Genomic DNA, 5,648 nt, shown 5'->3' on the forward strand with positions numbered 1-5,648 from the left:
AAAACAATTATTGAAGATATGATATATTATATTTCACTAATATTATATAGGAGAGTATCAACATATATTGAAACTACAAACGACTTGTTATTAATGTAAACAAAAAGGTCATTCCATAAGTGTGTGTAACAGTATAAGCTTGCGTGAGCGGAGAGATTGGATAGAATGTAAGAGGTAAGGCCTCCTTTTTAGTAGAAAAAGCGAGTTGTCACATTGGTCTTACTCGGTTTGATATGCATAAAAATAAATATATGAGAATGACCCGGAAAAACGGGAAATTATTAATCATAAACCTATCTATGATTCAGACCACCGACCAGGGCTCGGCCACTGTCTAGTAGAGAATCTTGGTAATAAAGTAATTTAGTAATGGTATTGAGCTTAGTAATGAAATGTTATTGGGTAATTCAGTAAATTAATAAGGACCCAAATAATCTGAACAAATTCATTACACATTAAACGATCTAATAAAATGTTACTGGATATTAAACCTAATGATGAAGTAAATCAGTAATGGATTGCAAATAAACTAACATGGTCTGACTTAACAATGAAGTATGAGCCAGCAATTTCCATTTAAGCCATTAGCACATTAACCATCAGGCATTTTTTTTATGTAAGGGTCATTTTTAGCACTTGTTTTGGTACTAAAAATCTTAGAGATGGCCTTGCCACCAGCGTAAATCTATTTAGACCACGAATCAATAATAGAATATGATATTTACTAATTAAAGTAACCGTAATCTACCCTCATAACGTTTTATGAACAGGTTGATCTTGACTTATAGTTACTTTGACGAGTTTTTTAAGTAGTTGTTTAGCATTAGGATATACCAATATATGATCAGATAATTAAGCGTCTTCTTAGTTGGAATCGGATCAAGTATAACCGAGCGGTTAACCATGATTTAAACTGCGAGTAACCGCCTTCTTTCAGATCTAGCATCCACATACGCGTGACATCTATAGTCCTCAGGCTAAGTTTGAGTTGGCATGTATATATAGAATGTTAATTAATTAACACCTTCCTTTATACTACAACTAAAATGACTTACTTTCCAATCTCCATACATTTTTTGGCATCTTGCTTATGCTTTTGTATTTGTTACACTCAAGCAAGGCTTCACTACCATCACAATTATCATCATCATCATCATAATCATCATGATCATGAAAATAAACACATGTATCTCTCTCCTTCACCTTTTGATGGCCCATACCCATGTGATGATGATGGGATATTTAATGTTAGAGAATTTGGTGCTATAGGAGATGGTGTAGAAGATGACACCAATGCCTTCAAACAAGCATGGAAATGTGCATGCCAGAGTCAAACTCAAAGTGAAACTCATTCACCTATGTTCTTGGTTCCTCATGGTCATTCTTTTATTATACAATCCACTATCTTCACTGGTCCTTGCCAATCTCCATTAATGTTTCAGGTACACTTGCATATTTTCTACTCTTATGCTGTATGCACCTTGCGTGCATGCCATTGTACCCTTATAGCATGTCACTACCAAAAATTGGCCTAAGGCAACCTTTATTTTACAAAAAAAAACCTACATTAGGTGAAGTTGCATTAGACATAATGCATCTATTTTGTCAGATACGCAACTGTTTCATAAAATTGCAACCTTCTTAAAATGCTGCATTTGAAAGAAAGAGTTGCATATCCCCATGTTGTAAGGAATCGTTTTGTTCCATCACAAATCATATATTCGTCAATCACCTTTGTTACTAACAATATCAGTGACTGTTGTTTACGTGCAACGTTCCTGGTATATACCGGGTTTAATTTTAGTAGTGTTTTATATATATCTTTTTAAAAACTAAGGTTGATGGAACTTTGATGCCACCAGATGGACCAAAGTCATGGTCCAAAAACAGCAATAAAAACAAATGGTTAGTGTTTTATAGGATCAACAATATGACCATTAAAGGTGTTGGTCTCATAGATGGAAGAGGGTAACGATGGTGGAATCTTCCATGCAAGCCTCACAAGGTGAATTCTATTAATTAGATGTAAAATAACATTTTCAAGATGTCACATGGTTACACATGTGCCATGTCACATCACCTAGGTTATACCTACATGTAACATGTCACATATATATGCTGACTTGGATTTTTATAACTGAAACCCATATACTACAAAAAAACACTACCTAGTTTGCAATATGGATCGAAATAGAGTCGTGTCAATAAGTTTGCAACAAAACGTACAGGTTGGTGTTTAAAACGTGGTGACAAATTAAGTTACCTACACCTTGCGACAAACTTACGACCTATATAATTAATGGCTGCTAATTTTGCAACAATTTTGTGCCAATGTCCATTATTACGACATTTATACAACAAGTTTGTCACAAGCTCTGTCCAAGCTTCGTCACTGATATTACTAATGCACATATACATATACGTTACAGGGTCCAAATGGCTCAACTTTACCAGGACCATGTGATAGCCCAAGCGTAAGTAACTCTAAAAATATATTTACATACTTCCCCTAAAACAAATATATCAATTGCATAAAAATATTTTTAGATAGGAAAAAACTTGCTTTTGTTGGTCACATATAACATTATACAATAATCCATAAACGTATTATTGTTATAAATGTTAGGCCATAAGATTCCTTATGTGCGCGAATTTGAAACTAAAAGAGCTAAAGATGAAAGATAGCCCAAATTTTAACTTGAGGTTTGATAGATGCAAAAGCGTACATATTGAATCGATTTTCATATCCGCCCCAGCATCGAGCCCAAATACAGACGAAATCCACATTGAGAACACCAATGATGTCCAAATTTACAACTCGGTCATTTCCAACGGTACACAAGTTTTTATTATTTCATTTAATCGTCACTTTTTATTATTTGATTCAGTAAATACGATGATATGACAGGTGACGACTGCGTGTCAATTGGATCAGGTTGTTATGATGTTGACATAAAGAACATCACATGTTTACATGGTCATGGGATCAGGTATCTACATAGTAGTATCATAGTGACATACATGTACATAGTGACGTTTTATAATATCTGTTAGTAAAAATCTTAAATCATACACATATATAGTTGAAGGTATCTATTATCTAATTAGTTTTACTTAAAAATAATTTGTAAATAAATTTGTACCACCTAAATGTTCAAACGCATGGGTAGACCCGGGATGAGACATATATTAACTTGCTTTTTGACCTTTGTGACACCTTTTGTTAGTCACAACTCACTACACTTAATTTATTTGATGAGCATACATATGATATCACTTTGTTATGATTATGATCCAGCATAGGGAGTTTAGGCAATCACAATTCATGGGCGTGGGTCTCAAACATCACGGTTCGTGATTCGACATTAAAGCGAACAAAGAACGGACTTAGAATCAAGACATGGCAAGGTGGACACGGGGCCGTAAACCTAGTAAAATACGAAAACATTTTCATGGAAAACGTGAGGAATCCAATCATAATCGATCAGTTCTACTGCCCGACAGAACGATGCTTGAACAAGACATCTGCAGTGGTGGTGTCGGACATCGAGTACAAGAACATAAAAGGGACATACAACTTAAGAAGCCCGCCCGTGCATTTTGGTTGTAGCGACTCGGTTCCTTGCCGAAACGTAAGGTTATCCGAAGTGGAGTTGTTTCCGGTCGAAGGATTAACGTCGTTGGATGCATTTTGTTGGAATGTGTACGGGCAGATGGAGACGGTGACCATCCTGCCGGTTTACTGCCTGTTAGATGGAACTCCTTGAACACAAATTTTGAATAAACCATGTTAAGTGCTATTAAAACATTATTATCTTTTTACTTTATATAAATCCTAAACCCTTTGGCCTATTTTGTTATTAGGGTGTGCATAAAACCGAATTAATATATTCTTAACGAACCCAACGGATGAAACTGTAGTGTTATAACCGGACCCGATAAAAAAACCAATGGGCCGGTTTCTGTGCTTGTTTGAAGACCCAATTAAAGGGTCGGTTCTCGTTATCGATATCTCCATTTATAACTGACAAAACCGAGGGTGGTAAATCCAAGGTTAACCGAACCGACCTAATACGTGCAAACGAATGATATGAATGTCTAATGGTAAACTAAAATTATTCAAGCTCAAATGTGTAATAACAAATTGTTTGGTAATTAAAAATTTTCAAGCCTTACTTTGGGGACCAGTTACATTGTTTTGGGCCATTTTAGACAAGTCTGTAAAATTCACGACCAAATCTATTTCACGGTCAACTAACCCGTAACCGAATCAACATGTAAAACTGATTAACCATGACCGACTTAACCAAAACCGATCGATTATCATTCTCCGGATTAATTGAAAATTCAATTATGGTTTGGTTTTGAACCAAAATGGGCCCCGTTCGACCCCTAGATATATCTTGCCTTCAAATAGTTAGTTGGATTTAGGTTAATAATATAAAGCTAATTGGGAAATCATCATTCATGTGCGAATTGAATATAAGCCGTTCTGAAAAGAAAGAAAGTACATAACTAAGAGGGTTCTGTTATATCATGTGTTATGGGTCATTCTCTTTATTTTTTATTGTTCGTCATGTCTGTGCTAACTCAGTTTTTCACCGTCTTTCAATGTCATCACTTAACCTTATTATGGTTCAACACCCCCCCCCCCCATTCTTCATCATTCCCTTTTTTTAATAACAAAAGGAAATAAAAAAGAAAAGGAAAAAAACAAAAAAAAAATTCGATTGGCTCTTTTCTACACCATCCTTCAAAGGATGCGCGTGATCGTTAATAGTATCCATATATTTATGTAACATATTTGTGAAAATATTGATAATGATCTCATTGTATAGAGATAGGATTTGTTCCCATAAATTACGGGATTCGGTGTTATTGTATATATAGGGTTGATTATCAATGAATTAGCAAGGAATTACAATCCTATATGGTATCAATAGCCTAATCTCCCCACCCCCCACCGTCGGCCCTACTCTCTCCCTCTCCTTCACGGCAGTTTACACCACCACCGATCCTGCAACCTTACACCCTCTACTCACCATCTCTCCATGGATTCAAAACTTCACCCGACGGTTACCGTATCCAACATAGGCCTCCTAATCCCCATCGTTCTTGACAACGAAACTGGGCAATACACTTCCTGGTCCACCCTCTTCAAGCTTCATTGTCGTGCATACCAAGTGTATGATCACCTTCTTCCTCGTGTCACAACATCTGCTTCTCCCTCCACCCCACCTGACGCTGCCAAACAGGTTGTGGCCTCAACCCCGGACGACCAATGGGATCGACTTGACCCCATAGTTCTCCAATGGATCTATGGCACCATCTCGTTGGACCTCATCAACACCATTCTTAAACCCGTCACCACCGCTCATGAAGCTTGGACGACTCTTGAAACCCTTTTTCAAGACAACAAATCGTCTCGCTCCATCCACCTCACCTAGAAATTGAATAACACCCGCCTTGACAACTTTGACTCCATGGCCGCTTATTTCCAAGAAGTTAAAGTTCTGGCCGATCAACTGGCCAACGTTGCTGCTCCTCTAACCGAAGAAAAGATGGTTCAATAGTTGGTTACCGGTCTGAACGAGCAGTATGAAGGTATTGCCATGCTCATCTCCAACCTCACACCACTGCCCTCGTTC

At 37.0% G+C, this 5,648-nt stretch overlaps 1 pseudogene; it reads left to right on the forward strand.

The window, feature by feature from the left end:
* Positions 1-865: 865 nt before the first annotated feature.
* LOC143556523 (polygalacturonase At1g48100-like) lies at positions 866-3,794 on the forward strand (annotated as a pseudogene).
* Positions 3,795-5,648: the final 1,854 nt, after the last annotated feature.

Source organism: Bidens hawaiensis, unplaced genomic scaffold, assembly GCF_021521415.1.
Source record: "Bidens hawaiensis isolate Kalapana, Puna unplaced genomic scaffold, B.hawaiensis_p1.1 tig00018610_1, whole genome shotgun sequence".
In the NCBI taxonomy this organism is placed as follows: Eukaryota; Viridiplantae; Streptophyta; class Magnoliopsida; order Asterales; family Asteraceae; genus Bidens; species Bidens hawaiensis.